This window comes from Coregonus clupeaformis, chromosome 16 (genome assembly GCF_020615455.1).
Source record: "Coregonus clupeaformis isolate EN_2021a chromosome 16, ASM2061545v1, whole genome shotgun sequence".
Taxonomy (NCBI): Eukaryota; Metazoa; Chordata; class Actinopteri; order Salmoniformes; family Salmonidae; genus Coregonus; species Coregonus clupeaformis.
In genome coordinates, this window is record NC_059207.1 from 53,159,896 (window position 1) to 53,182,144 (window position 22,249).

A 22,249-nucleotide genomic window follows, 5' to 3' on the forward strand; every position below is an offset into this window, starting at 1 on the left:
CCGATCACTGCACCTGTACACAGCCCATCTGAAATTAGCCCACCCAACTACCTCATCCCTATATTGTTATTTATTTTGCTCTTTTGCACCCCCAGTATCTCTATTTGCACATAATCTCTTGCACATCTAGCATTCCAGTGTTAATACTATTGTAATTATTCTGCACTATAGCCTATTTATTGCCTTACCTCCATAACTTGCTACATTTGCACACACTGTAAATATATTTTCTGTTGTATTTCTGACTTTATGTTTTTTTTTACCCCATATGTAACTCTGTGTTGTTTTTATTGCACTACTTTGCTTTATCTTGGCCAGGTCGCAGTTGTAAATGAGAACCTGTTCTCAACTGGCTTACCTGGTTAAATAAAGGTGAAATAAAAATAAAATAAAAAAGAGGCACTGTTGCGCCTTCTTCACCACGTTGTCTGTGTGAAGGGACCATTTCAGGTTGTCAGTGATGTGCATGCCGAGGAACTTGCTTTTGACCCTCTCTACTGCGGCGCGTCGATGTAGTCCACGATCAGCTCCTTTGTTTTGTTGACATTGAGGGAGAGGCTATTTTCCTGGCACCACTTCATCTGTGTGTGTGTGTGTGTGTGCGCGTGCGTGTCGGAGTCCCTGGTGTCGGAAGAAGTGTTGTTAGGGGGTCAGTGAAGAGGGTCACTGTCTGGACCTGAGGTCATAAAAGTTGGTGGTGTATGTGTGTTTGTGGTGTGTGTGTGTGTGTGTGCGAGCATGCGCATGTGTGCATACGTGTGTGTGTGTGTGTGTGTGCGCGTGTGTGCCGACCAGCCTGTGTGTGTGTGTGTGTGTGTGTGTGTGTGTGTGTGTGTGTGTGTGTGTGTGTATGTACAGTACCAGTCAAAAGTTTGGACACACCTACTCATTCAAGGGTTTTACTTTATTTTTACTGTATTCTACATTGTAGAATAATAGTGAAGACATCAAAACCATGAAATAACACATATGGAATCATGTAGTAAAACAGAAAAAAATATATATATTATATTTGAGATTCCTCATATAGCCACCCTTTGCCTTGATGACAGCTTTGCACATTCTCTCAACCAGCTTCACCTGGAATGCTTTTCCAACAGTCTTGAAGGAGTTCCCACATATGCTGATCACTTGTTGACTGCTTTTCCTTCACTCTGTGGTCCAACTCATCCCAAACCATTTCAATTGGGTGTGGTAGCCATGCTGGTTAAGTGTGCCTTGAATTCTAAATAAATCACAGACAGTGTCACCAGCAAAGCACCCCCATACCATAACACCTTCTCCTCCATGCTTTACGGTGGGAAATACACATGCAGAGATCATCCGTTCACCCACACCGCATCTTACAAAGTCACAGCGGTTGGAACCAAAAATCTCCAATTTGGACTCCAGACCAAAGGACACATTTCCACCAGTCTAATGTCCAATGCTCGTGTTTCTTGGCCCAAGCAAGTCTCTTCTTCTTATTGGTGTCCTTTAGTAGTGGTTTCTTTGCAGTAATTCGACCATGAAAGCCTGATTCACACAGTCTCCTCTGAACAGGTGATGTTGAGATGTGTCTGTTACTTGAACTCTGTGAAGCATTTATTTGGGCTGCAATTTCTGGGGCTGGTAACTCTAATGAACTTGTCCTCTGCAGCAGAGGTAACTCTGGGTCTTCCATTCCTGTGGTGGTCCTCATGAGAGCCAGTTTCATCATAGCGCTTGATGTTTTTTGTGACTGCACTTGAAGAAACTTTCAAAGTTCTTGAAATGTTCCGTATTGACTGACCTTCATGTCTTAAAGTAATGAAGGACTGTTGCTTCTCTTTGCTTATTTGAGCTGTTCTTGCCATAATATGGACTTGGTCTTTTACCAAATAGGGCTATCTTCTGTATACCTCCCCTACCTTGTCACAACACAACTGATTGGCTGAAACACATTAAGAAAGAAAGAAATGACACAAATTAACTTTTAAGAAGGCACACCTGTTAATTGAAATGCATTCCAGGTGACTATCTTATGAAGCTGGTTGAGAGAATGCCAAGAGTGTGCAAAGCTGTCATCAAGGCAAAGGGTGGCTATTTGAAGAATCTCAAATATATAATAGATGTTGATTTGTTGAACACCTTTTTCGTTACTACATGATTCCATATGTGTTATTTAATAGTTTTGATGTCTTCAGTATTATTAAAAAGAGTAAAAATAAAGAAAACCCTTGAATGAGTAGGTGTGTCCAAACTTTTGACTGGTATATCTGTCCTTTCCATCTGACCCCTGAACTCTAGGGTGTGCACTACCAGTACTGACCTCCATGGGGTGTGGGGCCTTGATGTCCACGTTGACCAGCCTCCAGGTGGGTGTAGCATAGACCTCTGGTCTCCAGATCTCCTCGTAGTGTCCCAGTATGTCTCTAGTGAGCACTGAGAAGATGTTGCCTCTCTCCTGGTCCCGCTGGTAGTAGAACGTCAGGCAGCCCGACATCGGCGTAGTCGTCATGGGAGACATCAGCTTGGCCACTTCCTGGAACCGTTTGGCGTAAACCGAGTCCACATACATGTAGTGGCCTGGAGTGAGGTGGTGTGGAAGGTTGGGGGGCGTAGTGTAAAAACATGACAGCAAATATTGGGTTAATCATGATACGAAGAACAAAAACTAGTACACATGCCCCAAGGAACAGAACACACACTAAGGTCAGGCACTGCTCATGGTGAGATCAGTATGTGTATGTGTGTATCGGTATGTGTGTTTCAGTGTGCATGCATTTATGTGTGTATGTGTTTATATTGGTTGCTCATGGTGTGATCAGTGTGTGTAAGTACCTCTCTGGTTGCTCATGGTGTGATCATCAGGCAGGTTGGACTGTGGGTCTCGGGCCAGACTTCCTCCAACGTACCAGTTGACATTGGGGTTCCAGTGGTTACTGTAGCCGCAAAGGTGGTGCTCCTCAAAGTTACACTCTGACAACAACAACAGTTAGGTTTCCTGGTAACACTTCATGTTTGTTACTACAGTGTTACTACACAGGTATAAGAAAACGTTATGTAAAGTGTTAGTACTTTCCTTATTTATGTATTTGTCCTGTGAGTTTTTGTGACATTACACCATCTCTATAGGCCTAACATATCCCCAAATAAGTGGGCACATGGAAATTCTGTACCATGCACAAGGAATATTTATGGTTTCAATATCGTCAGAGAAATGTTCTGACTGAGTTCTCAATTTGTTGGGCCATTATAACTTTTATTCAGACAGATTAGAAACAGCGGGGGAGACAGATTAGGAGGAGACAAAGTTGGAAGGGTGAAGACGGGGAATTGAACCACATACACCACCAGACTATAGGACCTGCACTGTCTGACTAAGTTCAATGTGTTGTCTTATCATTCTTGATCTTAAATCATAAACCACATGATGTAGGGGCAGGGGTTCCGCAACAGGCGGCTAGCGGGACAATAGTAATTTAATTTGGCCCCCCCACGTTTTCACGAGTATTCCCAAATTCCCCAAGTATTCTCACGCATATAATAGAGAGACACGTGAACGTATACAAATGTAAGCAAGGTTAGACATTATTATGTTTTTGTCAAATATTAAATATGTTTGGGCTTCTTGGGGTCAATTTGCAGTCTACAAATTATTTGTAATTATGTTCCGGCCCCCGACCATCCGCTCAAGAAAAAATCCCCGCGGCTGAATCTAGTTGATGAGCCCTGATATAGGGCTTAACAGTTCTCTTTTCCCCCTGAGAACTGACCTATGCAGTGCCTGGTACAATGTGGATTTCAAAGATCGCCACACTGTTGCCTGCATCCTCACTCGGTCGACCTTCCATCAAGAGCTAGGAGAGAGAGAGGAGGGAGAGAGAGCAGCGGAGGAGGAGAGAGAGAAAGAACGAGAGAGACAGAGAAACAGAGTGAGAGAATGAAATAAAGAGAAAAAGCCATAATCTCAGATAAGCACTGTTATGAAGTTTAGTTTCCATTAAGAAGTTTCCACTCTAAAAGCAATAAAACCCTAACAGATGACAGCACCTCCTACTCTCTATGGATTGGGCCTCTGCCCTAACAGTAAGCACCTATTAACCTATCACCTCCCATCAGTAAATCAGAGGTGAAATCTGCCAGGCGACACAGCTGCAGAGCCTGTATCCTGTGAACCATTAGGCCCCCCTGGCGCTGTACAGTAAAGTTTGTCTGTCTAATCGGTCTATTCCTAATGATGGAAGAGATGAAGATGAGATTGGGGCCATATTCTAGTGATTTAAAAGGTATACACGCCGTCCACCTTTTCAACATTCCTGTCGTCTGGTTGTGTGTGCTGATGTACAATGCTGATCTGCCCCTTTATGTATGCTTTTGTAAATATTTTCGGTTAAATGTTTATTGCAACGTACTGGCCGCCTACTCATCTTCTTTCTTTCAAACATTCCTGTCACCTTATTACTCACGGTGACAACGTGTGGGATGGGAACAGGGTTTTCCCTTCATAATTCACTCTCACTTGTACAACAGCTTTATATTTTCATGACTATTTCCATTAGAGGGTTTACGTTAAACCTCTAATAAAGTACACACTATTATTTTCCCATCGATCACTCTCTTGAAGATCCTTGGGTGGTTTTATGTAATGGGAGAGTACGTCTGCGCCCCAAATGTCACCCTATTCCCTATATAGTGCACTACTTTTGGCCAGGGCCCAGTGCACTAAATAGGGATTATGGTGCCATTTGGGATTCAACCTATGAGCGCGTTGCTGTGGTTAGAAGGTAGGGAGAGAAGGTGCAATTATTAGGAGAAAATCCTTAGAAGTATTTAGTATTACATCATCATCAGTACTCTGTCATTATTATGGTCTGTGTGTCACGGTTTCGGCCGAGGCTGCTCCTTCTCCTTGTTCGGGCAGGCTTCGGCGGTCGTCGTCTCTGGAGTACTAGCTGCCACCGTTCTATGTTTCGATGTTTGTTTGGTTTGGTCTGTTTTGTTACACCTGTTCCTTGTTAGTGTTAATTATGTGTCCTATAAGTTCTCTTGGGTTTTGTCATGTGTTGTGTGTAATTGTTCTTTGTCAACTTGTAACGATCCCGGCAGTCTGAGTCGGGTCCTGTCTGTGGACTAGTTGTTATGTTCGTGATCTCCAGTTTCCCGAGGGTTCTGGAACGCTCCGGGGAGCTCTCTTGATTTCCGCACCTGCATCCCATCAGCAATCTGCACACCTGGTCCTGATCATCACCCTTCTTAGGCTCTGGCCTAACATCCATTCCCTGCCGGATCGTTAGCCATGAACAGTAGGTTTACCAGAGTATCAGTCTTAGAGCCTAGCGTTAGTTTTGTTGTTTTTGCACCTTGTTGGTTTGTTGCTTACTTACCCCCGTTTTGTTCCATCTGCAGTCACCCGTCCGGAACCTTCATCCAACCTCTGCCTGGTGGTCGGCGGCTGCCCGACCCAGGATGGGATCAACCACTGCACCCCCAACAACTAATCAACGCCGCCCGCTCTGTTCCCTGGATTATTCAGCATCACTCTTGAACTTGTAAATAAACACTCACCTTCGTTTCAACTTACCTTGTCCTGGTCTGCTTCTGGGTTCTGGCTTAGCAACTCGTGACAGAACGATCCGGCCAGTAATGAACCCAGCGGACCTGGACTCTGTTCGCCATGCCATTACCCAGCAGGAGAAGATGTTGGGCCATCATAGCACGGTACTACAGGAGATCGCGTTGTCAGTTCGGAACCTTTCTACCGGTCTGACGGAGGTCCAGAACCAACGCCAAGTGTCCGGTGGAAGATCCACTACCGGTTTCACCCATCTCGCCTGCCGCTTCTGAAGCTGTGTCCTTCCGTGAGCCCAAGGTTCCGACGCCGGATAAATATGAGGGGAGCTGGGAAGATGCCGTTCCTTCCTTATGCAGTGTGGATTAGTGTTCGATCTACAGCCCTACTCTTATGCTACAGACAAGGCTAGGATAGCCTTTGTGATTGAGTTGCTGCGTGGTCGAGCGCTGGAGTGGGCTTCAGCCGTTTGGGAACGACAGGATCCCTGCATGGCTTCATACCAGGGGTTCACGGCCGAGATGAGGAAGCTCTTCGACCATTCCGTCCGAGGGAGGGACGCAGCTAGGCGCCTGTTTTCGCTTTCGCCAAGGAACTCCGCAGCGTGGCGACTTCGTGATCGAGTTCAAGACGTTGGCTGTGGAGAGTGGGTGGAATGAGGAGGCTCTGCAAAGCGGCCTTTTACCAGGGTCTGTCGGAGCAGCTCAAGGATGAGTTGATCTCCTATCCGGAGCCTAGTGACCTGGACAGCTTGGTAGCCTTGTCTATTCGGGTGGATAATCGAGTCCGAGAGCGAAGGAGGGAGAAGCAATGGGTTCCGTCCAACCGATCAGCTTCTCAGGTTCCAGTTGGGTCGAATCCAAACTGCGCGGCTCGCTAAAGTTGGGAGGACTTTTAGCGAGCCAGTTTCGACCTCTCAATACCTCTGTCGGACCCCGTTTCCCGGCTACCCTTATGAACAGGAATCAGAGCTTAGCGATTAACGCTTTATCGATTCAGGTGCCGGTGGAAGCTTTCTAGATGCCGAGTTGGTGGAACAGCTGGGGCTTTCCAGGAGCAATTGCCGGAAGCCATTGAAGCTACCACTCTGGACGGCAGTAGTCTGGCACGTATCACGATGAGGACTGAACCGGTTAAGATGCGGTTGTCGGGGAATCATTCTGAGATGATTTCATTCTTCATTCTGCCGTCTTCCCAGGTTCCTCTGGTCCTTGGATACCCCTGGCTGAAGGAACACAATCCCACGTTCGATTGGGTGACGGGCAAGGTAACGAGTTGGAGCCTTGATTGTCATGCTAACTGTCTCAAGACTGCCTGCCCCCATTCGGTTCCCAGTCAGGTGATTGAGGCTAAACCCCCAGATTTGTCCCTGGTTCCCGAGACATATCACGATTTGGGGAAGTTTTCAGTAAGCAGAAGGCTCTGTCACTCCCCCTCCCCCACCGACCATATGATTGTGCCATCAACCTGTTCCCTGGAGCTGTCTACCCCAAGGGAAGGTTATACAGTATCTCCCGACCTGAACGTGAGGCTTTGGAGACCTACATCAAGGAGTCCCTAGCTGCTGGTCTCGTTAGGTCCCTACATCATCACCCCTGGGGTCAGGATTCTTCTTTGTGGGTAAGAAGGATGGCTCTCTTCGACCGTATTGATTATCGGGGGTTGAATGACATCACGGTCAAGAACAAGTATCCCCCTGCCCTTGATGAGTTCTGCCTTCGACTCCTTACAGGGTGCTACGGTGTTCACCAAGCTAGACCTACGCAATGCGTATCACATGGTCCGGATCAGAGAGGGGGACGAGTGGTTGACGGGTTTCAATACACCCGATGGGTCACTTGGTATCAGGTGATGCCGTTTGGACTGACCAATGCTCCAGCGGTATTCCAGAGTATGGTGAACGACGTCCTGAGAGATATGATCGGTCTCTTTGTGTTTGTTTACCTGGATGACATTCTGATCTTCTCGAAGGAACCTTCCGACCACGTCCCAGCATGTCCGGCAGGTTCTGCAGCGATTGTTGGAGAATCGCCTGTTCGTGAAGGCCGAGAAGTGCGAGTTTCACGCCCACACGACATCCTTTCTCGGGTACATCATCTCCAGGGGAGAGATTAGGATGGACCAGGAGAAGGTTAGAGCGGTTCTGGAATGGGCCCAGCCCGTACGAGATTGCAGCTCCAGAGATTTTTGGGGTTTGCGAATTTCTACCGCAGATTCATCCGGGATTACAGCCGTGTGGCCGCTCCGTTAACTGCCTTGACTTCCAGTATCAGGACCTTCAAGTGGAATCCGGAGGCGGATCGAGCGTTTCTGGATTTGAAGAGGCGATTCACCAACGCACCGATTCTCTCTCAACCGGACACGGCCCGTCAGTTCGGTCGTTGAAGTGGATGCGTCTGATGTGGGAGTTGGCGCCATCCCTGTCGCAGCGATGCTCCACGGACAGTAAACTCCATCCCTGCGCCTACTACTCGTCGCCTTTCGCCTGCGGAGAGGAATTACGATGTGGGTAACCGGAGCTTCTCGCGGTGAAACTTGCCTTGGAGGAGTGGCGCCACTGGTTGGAGGGGGCGGAGCAACCGTTTATTGTCTGGACTGACCACAAGAATCTTGCTTACGTGCAATCGGCTAAACGTCTCAACTCCCCGTCAGGCCAGGTGGGCGTTGTTTTTCGGACGATTCAAGTTTTCCCTGACGTTCCGACCTGGATCTAAGAACGGCAAGGCGGACGCCTTGTCCCGGATGTTCTCCAAGACGGAGGAGAGTGGGTCCAAGACCGAGACAATTCTCCCCCCGGAACTGCGTCGTGGGAGCAGTTATGTGGAAGATTGAGGAGGAGGTGCTGGCGGCCCTTCGGACTCAGCCCCGGTCCCGTAACGGTCCACCCGGTCGGTTGTTTGTGCCTGAGTCGGTTCGTCCTGCTGTCCTCAAATGGTCCCACGCCAGCAAGATGGCTTGTCACCCTGGCGTGGCTCGGACAATGGCGTTTTCTTCGCAGACGCTTTTGGTGGCCTGCCATGGCCGAGGATACTCGGGGTTATGTTGCTGCCTGTCCAGTGTGTGCGCAGAATAAGAGTACCAATCGGCCCAGCTCTGGACTACTTCACCCCCTTCCTATTCCCGCGACCATGGTCGCATCTGGCCCTGGACTTTGTCACTGGGTTGCCCGCTTCTGAGGGGAACACGGTCGTTCTGACTATCGTGGACAGATTCAGCAAGTTCGCCCACTTTGTGCCTATTGCCAAGCTTCCCTCTGCCTCGGAGACGTCCGAGATCCTGGTTAGGGGAGGTTTTCAGGGTCCACGGGTTGCCCAGTGATATCGTTTCCGACCGTGGCCCTCAGTTTACCTCTGCTGTCTGGAAGTCCTTCTGTTTGGCCATTGGAGCTACAGTCAGTCTCACATCTGGTTTTCACCCCCAATCTAATGGTCAGGCGGAGAGAGCCAACCAGAAGATGGAATCCACGCTACGCTGCCTGGCCTCTTCCAACCCCACCTCCTGGGTCTCTCAGTTGCCTTGGGTTGAGTATGCCCACAATACTCTCCCTACATCTGCCACTGGGATGTCTCCCTTCCAGTGCCTGTATGGCTACCAACCTCCCTTGTTCCCTTCTCAGGAGAAGGAGCTCTCAGTGCCTTCTGTTCAGGTCCATATTCGCTCGTTGCCACCGGACCTGGCATCGGGCCAGAAAAGCACTCCTTAGAGTTTCGGACCGGTATCAGCTCCCAGGCGAATCGTCGCTCGGATCCCCGCTCCCACCTACACCATCGGAGATAGGGTCTGGTTGGCCACACGGGATCTTCCTTTACGGACTGAGTCTAGGAAGTTGTTACCGGTTCATTGGTCCGTTTGTGGTGGAGAAAGGTGATCAATCCGGTGGCAGTTCGAGCTCAAACTCCCGAGGACGCTCAGAGTCCATCCCACCTTTCATGTCTCCTGCCTCAAGCCTGTTTCCTCAGTCCTCTGTTGCCTCCTCCGCCTCCTCCTCCTCCCTCCTCGGATGATCGGAGGTGGTCCTGCCCTACACGGTGCGTCGCATCATGGATTCCAGACGGCGGGGCCGGGGTTTCCAGTATCTCGTGGACTGGGAGGGGTATGGTCCTGAAGAGAGGAGTTGGATTCCGCGGCGACAGGTCCTAGATGCTGACCTCATCAGTGACTTCTACCGCCTCCATCCTGGCGCTCCGGGAGTCCGCCCGGTGGCGTTCGTCGGAGGGGGGTACTGTAACGATCCCGGCAGTCTGAGTCGGGTCCTGTCTGTGGACTAGTTGTTATGTTCGTGATCTCCAGTTTCCCGAGGGTTCTGGAACGCTCCGGGAGCTCTCTTGATTTCCGCACCTGCATCCCATCAGCAATCTGCACACCTGGTCCTGATCATCACCCTTCTTAGGCTCTGGCCTAACATCCATTCCCTGCCGGATCGTTAGCCATGAACAGTAGGTTTACCAGAGTATCAGTCTTAGAGCCTAAGCGTTAGTTTTGTTGTTTTTGCACCCTTGTTGGTTTGTTGCTTACTTACCCCCGTTTTGTTCCATCTGCAGTCACCCGTCCGGAACCTTCATCCAACCTCTGCCTGGTGGTCGGCGGCTGCCGACCCAGGATGGGATCAACCACTGCACCCCCCAACAACTAATCAACGCCGCCCGCTCTGTTCCCTGGATTATTCAGCATCACTCTTGAACTTGTAAATAAACACTCACCTTCGTTTCAACTTACCTTGTCCTGGTCTGCTTCTGGGTTCTGGCTTAGCAACTCGTGACACAACTTGGGATGTTAGTTCATTTATCTCTCGGTATTGTTTTGTAGAGAGTTCCGCACAGTGTGCGCCTTTTGTTTTGTACATTTACCGGTGTGCGTAAAGTTCGCTTGTCTGCCGGGTTGTATTTAGCCGTGTTGGCTTGTTCTTTTGCTGTCTTCACTAAAGACGTTAGTACGAAGCCTCTGTGTGTCCTGCGCTTGATTCCACACCACATCTACGCTCAACCTTGACACTGTGTGGCCTTGGCCTAAAATCAAAACACAACCCTCTCAGGTCTTTAAAGGGGGGTTACTTGGCTCCTGTGATATCAGATAGCCATAAAGTGTTATAAATTATTTAGTAAACACTTGTCACTTACGGTATATTTGAAATCCCCTCGTTTAAGTGTTTTTACTTCTATTACATAACGCAATAACACTTTATCTTACGGTCTTAAGTCAAATAATTTTATATGGTAGCTACCTGCCGCCAAATGGTATGCCGGGGTGTCTTAGAATGCCAAAGAGGTCCCACAGTTTTTCCTGGTCAGGTCATGTTTACATTTACATTACATTTACGTCATTTAGCAGACGCTCTTATCCAGAGCGACTTACAGTTAGCGCATACATTATTTTATCGAACCCACAACCCTGGCGTTGCAAACGCCATGCTCTACCAACTGAGCTACATCCCCTGCCGGCCATTCCCTCCCCTACCCTGGACGACGCTGGGCCAATTGTGTGCCACCCCATGGGTCTCCCGGTCGCGGCCGGCTACGACAGAGCCTGGATTCGAACCAGGATCTCTAGTGGCACAGCTAGCACTGCGATGCAGTGCCTTAGACCACTGCGCCACTCGGGAGATGTTGTCAGGAAAAGTTGTCAGGAAAAACTCCTGGCCCCAGTTATAGAATATATAGAGGGCTGAGTGTTTTGGGGTATACCTCCCTGGTAGGTTTGGAGGTGTTGCGTTTTGTATGTGTGTGTGTGTGCGTGGATGCGTGCTTGTGCGTGTACCTGGTATGCGTTGGAAGTGTTTCTCAGGTCTATGCTAGCAATGAGCCAGCTGTCTGAAGGCTTGTCTGCACTCCATAGACTGTAGTCAAAGTTGTCTGCTTCTGGTCTGAGATGCAGCTGCAGAGAGCCAGCTCCAGTGATCTGGTAGACCAGCCTTAGACAGCTCCAGTCCAGAATCTCTAACACTGGGCTCACTAGGACAGCCTTCTCCCTCCCATCGATGAAGGACGAGTCTGCCGTGATGAAATGCCCTATGGGGGATGAGAGAGAGGATATCAAAATAGTGTCGTTTAGGATTTTTTTAAAGTTGAAGCCCATTTACCTCATTTCTACACAATTTTAAAACTCTGAAATGCTATTTGGAGAACTGCAAAAACAAACAAAAATGACCCCAGCCATTAAATATCACAGTTTAAACGTCTGTGGAAAAGCATGTACAATATCAAGCCCTGCTCATTTACTTCTGGAACGGCACATACAGTGCAACGTGAAATAGATGCATAATACAAGCTATCGAGTCACAACAAGGCCAACTTCAAATGCTGACATAGATGTGCATAAAACAGCTGGCCGCGAGGCTTACAAGGCAGAGTTCAAATGCCAACATCAAATTCAAAGCAATTGGTGCACTGCCTAAACGGTTGATCGGCAGAGCAAACTGTCTGGCACTGCCCTCTGCTTTCTTAAAGTGAGAGAAAGGCACACAGGCTGGCAGCTTCTTAGACTCTTCTACTGCACCACAGACAGTCTCCTAACACCAACACTCCTGACTCATACTGGTGTCCTCAGACAAAGCCTCAGAGTGATCCCCTAACTGTAAACAGGTCCACACATTGAAGCCAAAGAGTATGAATATATATTATATACCACTAATACTGCAATGTTCAAACTGGACATAAGGAGATGGGCTCTCTTGGAATGATACAAATATTTGGTTCAGCACTTAACTTTTCATTTTACTGTAACGGTTGTTTGTCATATGCTTGCATCTAATGCAGTTTGAAATATGTAAATAATCACTGAGTTGAACAATGCTAAACATCCGTTTGATTAGCTTAAAGGAATACTTTGGGATTTTGGCAATGAGGCCCTTTATCTACTTACCCAGAGTCAGATGAACTTGTGGATAACATTTGTATGTCTCTCTGTCCAGTATGAAGGAAGTTCAAGGTAGTTTTGCGAGCTAATGCTAACCAGAGTTAGCGCACTGCCTGGAATAATAATAATAATAATAATAATAATAATAATAATAATAATAATAATAATATGCCATTTAGTGGTCCCGGGGATCGAACCCACTACACTGGCGTTACAAGCGCCATGCTCTACCAATTGAGCTACAGAGTACCAAAATGGGTATCTACTGACATGAAGTTAAAGGTATAAGCGAGGCACATTTAACCACACAACACAGTGACTGCTGGAGGGGGTTTGTGGAGTAGGTGAAGTAAGTTACACAGGGCAGCTGCACTCCTGTTGAGTGTTATAAGTGTTATACTGTATGTCTCTATTGGTTTGACTCACAGATCTATATATTATGTTTGACTAGACAGAGAACAGACAAACCATAGATGTCTGCTTTAAATCCGGCGTGTATTACAAACTCTCTCTACAGCTGTTGGAGACAGTCCATACTGACCAGACAGTCATCAGACTAGTGAACCACGGTCAAGGACAAGATGATGGCTGCGTCCCAAATAGCTCCCTATAATGCACTACTTTTGGTCAAGAGTATGTAGGGGATATGGTGGCATTTGTGACACAGACCATGTGTTTAACACAGGACAGGGTGGGAAAACCCCCTCTACATCTCTTTTCTGACGACATCACTGAGGAGAGGAACTATCTGTGGACCATTGTAAAATCCTAAACCAAGTGACTGGGCCTGGTCTAGTGGTCTACTCTGCCACCTGTCAGCACATGCACACTGTGTGTCAGCATGGGTACGAATCCCACCGCTCCTATGAGTCATTCTGTCTAATCTTCCTATCCCAAAAACCAATACACCTGAAGGAGCGAACGAACACCAGCTCACCTACAGACCATGGCCCGGTTTCCTGATAGCGAAGTAATTTAGGCTTAGGAGTGTTTTAAAAGACACATCGCTCCTACAAACGGCCAAAGATGTAACATGCGTTTCCCAAAACACCACGCAAAGAGAACTTTTGCTAAGTGCATCGTTGGAGCATGTGTTAATACATCTAACTGTCTGAGGCTGTCGGTAAATAACAACCGTTTTCAAGTGCAACTTAGGTAACTATGGTTTTGGGAAACAGCTTGGAGATTTAACAATGCTCCTACGAAGGTTCAAATGATGAACTTAGCCTTAAGATGCTTTTGGGAAACTGGGCCATGAGTGTGAGACTGTTAGGGATCTCTCTAATCAAGCTAGAGAATAATTTGTGTCCCTCTGGGTGGCCTGGTGCTGTGAAATGAGGACAAAGAGGAAAATCATCCTTTCTTTCATTTCTTTCAGGTATTCTTTCTTTCTTCTTACTACTGCCATGATGTTCCATAATGTCTTTGCTTCACAACAACTCCGATGACATCCATCTTGCATTCCACCACCAGTCTTTTTTTGTCTTCTTCTTTTTTTGGTGTGCCTGGCCCTCGTTCCAATCCAGTGTTGCTGTGGAAACCAAACAGAAAACACGACGCGGCACAGTCTTTTGGTTTTATGGCTATATTTACAGACCAGGTGGGCGTAACAAACCGCAAGCCACCATGATCCACCGACATCGCCAAGATTGTGTCGGGTCGCCATCAGGGGATTGGAGTTTCATGTTTGGCAGTTATTCCATTCTCTTGGCTGCTTGCTCTGCTTTGCTTTCTGTCAGCCAGGCCTCTTTTGTAACGCTTCAGTCGTTCAATGTAGTAAAGTGAACGCTTCAGTTCTTCAACCACTTGAAATCCTAAACCCGGCTGGATGTCTAGCCGCAGGGTTAGCAGGTAATTGTCCCAACCGGCACTACCCAGAGTGAAGCTGACTGCAGACACACTATTATGGCTGTGTCCCAAATTGCACCCTACACCCTATATAGTGGTCAAAAGTAGTGCACTATATAGGGAATAGGGTGCCATTTGGGAGGCAGGCCCTTTGATTTGGCAAGCAACGATGGCACAGAGTTGGTAGGCTACAACACCAACGCTTATTTTTAGAGGGGGTTACGTAAACTCCTGAGACAGATTATTATAAACCAGGACTGAGCCCTGCTGTTGGAGGCGGCCGCTGTCCTCAAGAACTGCAGTGAACCCAGAGACTAATGTAATGTTAGAGTTGTCCGACTGAAAAACAGAAAGCCTGCTGGGAGTGGAGTGCTGTAGAGTGTGTGGCTTGGCATCAGGATTCTGGTGGCATACAGGTAACTTCCAAAATAAAGGAAACACCAACATAAACTGTTTTAATAAGGCGTTGGGCCACCACGAGCCAGAACGGCTTCAATGTACCTTTGCATAGATTCTACAAGTGTCTGGAACTCTATTGGAGGGATGTGACACCATTCTTCCATGAGAAATTCCATCATTTGGTGTTTTGTTGATGGTGGTGGTGGAAAACGCTGTCTCAGGCGCCACCCCAGAATCTCCCATTATTGTTCAATTGTGTTGAGATCTGGTGACTGAGACGGCCATGGCATATGGTTTACATCGTTTTCATGCTCATCAAACCATTCAGTGACCACTAGTGCCCTGTGAATGGGGGCATTGTCATCCTATGGGGGAATAGCCATGGTAGCCAAAATAATGGCCAAAATAATGGCCTGCCCATCATTTGTTATGCATGACCCTAAGCATGATGGGATGTTAATTGCTTAATTAACTCATGAACCACACCTGTGTGGAAACACCTGCTTTCAATATACTTTGTATCCTTCATTTACTCAAGTGTTTCCATTATTTTGGAAGTTACCTGTACATACTTTCAGTCCAACTGCTTGTCTAACTTGCTCTCTCTTTCTTGTTCTCTCTCTTCCTGTCTTTGTCTTCTCTCTCTCTTTTGCTCTCTTGTAACACTTTCATACTAAGACGTTTTTACGCTAACTTTACCATACCGCCAACTTTTTTCCACATTTTCTTTATATCTGAACGGTATTGCCGTTATCAAATCTGAAACTGTTACCCGCGTGTGGTCAACTAGATTATAATTTCAGCACTGTTTTGATTGGGACAGCGTCATCAAGCTGCTTTGAGACAAGCGTGGGGACTCGTCTTGATAAATCAATAATGTAAATGTTTTGTTTTCACTGAACCTTGGATATTGATTAGGCTACAAAATGAATGCAATTTAATTTTCGTGTCAACTCGCCAGTTGGCAACCCTTCCCTTATGGGATTAATTGACACATAAACATTACAATAATTCACTGTGATAATTCAGTGATAATTGTTCTTCCGGTGTTCTCTGCAGTGCGCATCGCATGAAGAGTAAACAAATATTTAAAAATAAGTAATCAAATAAAAAATCTATACAAATAAGGTTATCCAAACAATAACTATAAAAACAGAAAAATGAAACAGACGGGGAAATGTTAGCTACATTGAGGTGAGTGATGCTCATGATCATCTTGCCTAGTTTATTAGAACATTTTGCCAGCATTTTATGTAGTTTAACAAGTTGATTATTTTGCTCTTTACTCGCAGTCACTTAGGCCTACTCCCGACCAAAAGCCTGTGACTTCACTGACTTGACTGATAATCAATCAATGTGATTTTGTTTCACTGAATCTCCGTCTGTACAGGATATTTGGTTAATTGCTTTCTGGCAGGGTAAATAAGTGGTGGTGGTTTGGCTCATCTATTCATCTGCTAATTTATCATTGATCAGAAACTATTAGCATGCAATAATGTAGCCTAAATCAAGTGAAGGTCTATTTCTATTTGACCTTTATTTTAACAGGGAAGACATATTGAGACCTAGGTCTCTTTTACAAATGTGCCCTGTATATACAACATAAACATACACATTACACCCAAACTACATACACTACTAGTCAAAAGTTTGGACACACCTATTCATTCAAGGTTTTTTCTTTCTTTATAATATTTTTTACATTGTAGAATATTAGTGAAGGCATCAAAACTATGAAATAATACATATGGAAGTGTGTAGTAATCAAAAAAGTGTTAAATAAATCAAAATATATTTTACATTTGAGATTCTTCAAATAGGCACCCATTGCCTTGATGACATATTTGCACACTCTTTGGTATTCTCTCAACCAGCTTCATGAGGTAGTCACCTGGAATGCATTTCAATTAACAGATGTGCCTTCTTAAAAGTTAATTTGTGGAATTTCTTTCCTACTTAATGCATTTGAGCCAATCAGCTGTGTTGTGATAACGTAGGGGGGTATACAGAAGGTAGCCCTATTTGGTGAAATACCAAGTCCATATTATGGCAAGAACAGCTCAAATAAGCAAAGAGAAACAACAGTCCATCATTACTTTAAGACGTGAAGGTCAGTTAATACGGAACATTTCAAGAACTTTGAAGGTTTCTTCAAGTGCAGTCACAAAAACCATCAAGCACTATGATGAAACTGCCTCTCATGAGGACCGCCACAGGAATGGAAGACCCAGTGTTACCTCTGCTGCAGAGGATAAGTTAATTAGAGTTACCAGCCTCAGAAATTGCAGCCCAAATAAATACTTCACAGAGTTCAAGTAACAGACACATCTCTGTTCAGAGAAGACTGTGTGAATCAGGCCTTCATGGTCGAACTGCTGCAAAGAAATCACTACTAAAGGACACCAATAAGAAGAAGAAACTTGCTTGGGCCAAGAAACACGAGCAATGGACATTAGACCGGTGGAAATGTTTCCTTTTATTCTGGAGTCCAAATTGGAGATTTTTGATTCCAACCACTGTGGCTTTGTGAGAAGCGGTGTGGGTGAACAGATGATCTCCGCATGTGTATTTCCCACCGTAAATCACGGAGGAGGAGGTGTTATGGTGTGGGGGTGCTTTGCTGGTGACACTGTCTGTGATTTATTTAGAATTCAAGGCACACTTAACCAGCATGGATACCACAGCATTCTGCAGCGATATAACATCCCATCTGGTTTGGGCTTATTGGGACTATCATTTGTTTTTCAACAGGACAATGACCCAACACACCTCCAGGCTGTGTAAGGGCTATTTTACCAAGAAGGAGAGTGATGGAGTGCTGCATCAGATGACCTGGCCTCCACAATCCACCGACCTCAACCCAATTGAGATGGTTTGGGATGACTCGGACTGCAGAATGAAGGAAAAGCAGCCATCAAGTGCTCAACATATGTGGGAACTCCTTCAAGACTGTTAGAAATGCATTCCAGGTGAAGCTGGTTGAGAGAATGCCAAGAGTGTGCAACGATGTCATCAAGGCAAACGGCAGCTGTTTGAAGAATCTCAAATATAAAATATATATTTTGATTAGTTTAACACTTTTTTTTGGTTACTACATGATGTGTTATTTCATAGTTTTGATGTCTTCACTATTATTCTACAATGTAGAAAATAATAAAAATAAAGATGAGTAGGTGTGTCCAAACTTTTGACTGGTACTGTATATAGATCTCGAACTTCTCGTTCCAAAATCATGGGCATTAATATGGAGTTGGTCCCCCCTTTGCTGCTATAACAGCCTCCACTCAGCCTCCAGGCTTTCCACTAGATGTTGGAACATTGCTGCTGGGACTTGCTTCCATTCAGCCACAAGAGAATTAGTGAAGTTGGGCACTGATGTTGGGCGATTAGGCCTGGCTCGCAGTCGGCATTCCAATTCATCCCAAAGGTGTTCGATTGGGTTGAGGTCAGGGCTCTGTGCAGGACAGTCAAGTTCTTCCACACCAATCTCGTCAAACCGTTACTCTATGGACCTCGCATTGTGCATGGGGCATTGTCATACTGAAACAGGAAAGAGCCTTCCCTTAACTGTTGCCACAAAGTTGGAAGCACAGAATCGTCTAGAATGTCATTGTATGCTGTAGCATTAAGATTTCCCTTCATTGGAACTAAGGGGCCTAGCCCAAACCATGAAAAACAGCCCCCGACCATTATTCCTCCTCCATCAAACTTTACAGTTGGCACTATGTATTCGGGCAGGTAGCGTTCTCCTGGCATCCGCCAAACCCAGATTAGTCCGTCGGACTGCCAGATGGTAAAGCGTGATTCTTCACTTCAGAGAATGCGTTTCCACTGCTCCGGAGTCCAATGGCGGTGAGCTTTACACCACTCCAGCTGGCGCTTGGCATTGCGCATGGTGATCTTAGGCTTGTGTGCGACGGCTCGGCCATGGAAACCCATTTCATGAAGCTCCCGACGAACAGCTCTTGTGCTGACGTTGCTTCCTGAGGCAGTTTAGAACTCGGTAATGAGTGTTGCAACCGAGGACATGTGATCTTTACGGGCTAAGCGCTTCAGCATTCTACGGTCTCTTTCTGTGAGCTTGTGTGGCCTACCACTTCGCGGCTGAGCCGTTGTTGCTCCTAGACATTTCCACTTCACAATAACAGCACTTACAGTTGACTGGGGCCGCATTAGCAGGGCAGAAATTGGAAAAACTGACTTGTTGGAAAGGTGGCATCCTATGACGGTGCCACGTTGAAAGTCACTGAGCTCTTCAGTAAGGCCATTCTACTGCCAATGTTTTTTTTCCACATTTTGTCACGTTACAGCCTTTTTCTAAATTTTTATTTTTATTTTTACAATCTCATCGGCCTAAACCCAACACCCCATAATGACAAAGCATTAACAGGTTTTTAGACATTTTGGCTAATTCAAAAAATTAAATGTCACATGCAGTGAATATATTTACTAAATAAACTCAAGTTAAAAAAGTAAAAATAGTAAAACAATTATCACAATAAAATAACGAGGCTATATACAGCGGGTACTGGTACCGAGTCAATGTGCGGGGGTACATGTTAGTCGAGGTAATTTGTACAGTGACTTTGCATAGATAATAATAATAATAATAAAAACAAAGGGATGGGGGGTCCTGGATGGCAGGAAGCTTGGCCCCGGTGATGTACTGGGCCGTACGCACTACCCTCTGTAGCGCCTTACGGTCAGATGCAGAGCAGTTGCCATACCAGGCGGTGATGCAACCGGTCAGGATGCACTCGATAGTGCAGCTGTAGAAGGGGACGCATGCCAAATCTTTTCAGTCTCCTGAGGGGGAGAAGGTGTTGTCGTGCCCTCTTCACGACTGTCTTGGTGTGTTTGGACCATGATAGTTCATTGGTGATGTGGACACCAAGGAACTTGAACCTCTCAACCCGCTCCACTACAGCCCCTTCGATGTTAATGGGGGCCTGTTCGGCCCACCTTTTCCTGTAGTCCACGATCAGCTCCTTTGTCTTGCTCACATTGAAGGAGAGGTTGATGTCCTGGCACCACACTTCGAGGTCTCTGACTTCCTCCCTATAGGCTGTCTCATCATTGTCGGTGATCAGGTCTACCACTGTTGTGTCGTCAGCAAACTTATAGATGGTGTTGGGGTCGTGTTTGGCCATGCAGTCGTGGGTGAACAGGGAGTACAGGAAGGGACCAAGCATGCACTGCTGAGGGGCCCAAGTGTTGAGCATTAGCATGGCAGATGTGTTGTTGCCTCTCTTACCACCTGGGGACGGCCCGTCAGGAAGTCCAGGATCCAGTTGCAGAGGGAGGTGTTTAGTCCCAGGGTCCTTAGCTTAGTGATGAGCTTTGTGGGAACTGTGGTGTTGAACGCTGAGCTGTAGTCAATGAACAGCATTCTCACATTGGTGTTCCTTTTGTTCAGGTGGTAAAGGCAGTCTGAGGTTCTGAACGCTCTGGAGCAGGTTTTCACCAAAGATCTCTGTGTACTTTGCTCCGTTCATCTTTCCCTCAATCCCCACAGCATGATGCTGCCACCACCATGCTTTACCGTAGGGATGGTGTCAGGTTTCCTACAAACGTGACGCTTGGCATTCAGGCCAAAGAGTTCAATCTTGGTTTCATCAGACCAGAGAATCTTGTTTCTCATGGTCTGAGAGTCCTTTAGGTGCTTTTTGGCAAACTGCAAGCGGGCTGTCATGTGCCTTTTACTGTCGTGCCATTTTTCATGAAGGCCTGATTGGTGGAGTGTTGCAGAGATGGTTGTCCTTCTGGAAGGTTCTCCCATCTCCACAGAGGAACTCTGGAGCTTTGTCAGAGTGACCATTGGGTTCTTGGTCACCTCTCTGACCAAGGCCCTTCTCCCCCGATTGCTCAGTTTGGCTGGGCGGCCAGCTTTAGGAAAAATCTTTGTAGTTCCAACATCTTCCATTTAAGAATGATGGAGGCCACTGTGTTCTTGGGGACCTTCAATGCTGCAGACATTTTTTGGTACCCTTTCCCAGATCTGTGCCTTGACACAATCCTGTCTCGTAGCTCTACGGAGAATTCCTTCGACCTCGTGGCTTGGTTTTTGCTCTGACATGCACTGTCAACTGTGGGACCTTATATAGACAGGTGTCTGCCTTTCCAAATCATGTCCAATCAATTAAATGTACCACAGGTGGACTCCAATCAAGTTGTAGAAACATCTCAAGGATGATCAATGGAAACAGGATGCACCTGAGCTCAATTTTCGAGTCTCATAGCAAAGGGTCTGAATACTTATGTAAATAAGGTATTTCTGTTTTTTTATTTTAAATACATTTGCAAACATTTAAAAAAAAATCTGTTTTCGCTTTGTCATTATGAGGTATTTTGTGTAGATTAATGAGGGAAAAAAATATTTAATTGTCACGAATTCCGCCGAGGCTGCTCCTCCTCCTTGTTCGGGCAGGCTTCGGCGTTCGTCGTCCCCGGAGTACTAGCTGCCACCGTTTGATGTTATCTATGTTTGTTTGGTTTTGTCTGATTAGTGCACCTGTTCCATATTACGTATTGATTATGTCACCTATAAGTTTCCTTTGGTTTTGTTTGTAGTTGTGTGTCGTTGTACGCCTGTCTGTTGGTGTAGGATATTTAGTTTTCTTGTTGTTAGTGCTGTTCGCACTTTACGCACTGGTTTGCGTATCCGCTCGCCTCCTGTTTATGAGGCCCGTTGTGTTTTGTATTTTACTCCTGTGACTATTAAAGTCGGATCGACTAAGCTTCTGTGTCCTGTGCCTGACTCCAACACCGCATCCACATCAGCCTTGTGACAGAACGACACACCATACATGGAGTCAGCAGGAGCAGCGGCGGCGACCGAGTCGCTGGAGGATCGGGTCAGCTGCCAGGACGCCATGATCCAGCAACTCGGCTCCGCCATGCAGGAGGTTATGAACACCCTGCGCCGATGGGAGAGGGGAGGCGTGCCCACACCTCCTCCTACATTACCACCACCATCGGCCAGCTCCACCTGACCAGCTCCGGAATCCAGTGGGATTCGGCTCTCGCTCCCGAGGGCGTATGATGGCACCGCAGCCGGGTGTCAGGGGTTCCTCCTTCAGGTGGAACTCTACCTGGCCACCATACACCCGGCGCCCTCGGGATACGAGAGCGTTTCCGCCCTCATCTCCTGTCTCTCAGGCAAGGCGTTGGAGTGGGCCAACGCCGAATGGAGGGGAATAGACGCTGCCACCATCAGCTACGCAGAGTTCTCCCACCGCTTCAAGGCAGTTTTCGATCACCCTCCTGAGGGTAAAGCGGCGGGGGAGCGTCTGTTCCACCTCCGACAGGGGAAGAGGAGCGCACAGGAGTTCGCCCTGGATTTCCGGATGCTAGCGGCGGATGCGGGGTGGAATGAGAGGGCCCTTATCGATCACTATCGGTGTAGCCTGCGTGAGGACGTTCGTCGAGAGCTGGCCTGCAGGGACACCAATCTGTCCTTCGACCAGCTAGTGGACATGTCCATCCGTTTGGATACCCTGCTGGTCACCCGCGGACGTCCCGAGATGGGGCCGTCCATTCCATCCCCCAGCACCTCCGAGCCGAGCCCGATGGAGCTCGGGGGGGCTGGCGCAAGAGAGAGTAGGAGAGAGAACCCGA

General features: G+C 47.0%; 1 pseudogene; it reads right to left on the reverse strand.

The window, feature by feature from the left end:
• LOC121584012 overlaps positions 1-22,249 on the reverse strand; it is a 46,388-nt pseudogene that overhangs the window by 17,022 nt on the left and 7,117 nt on the right.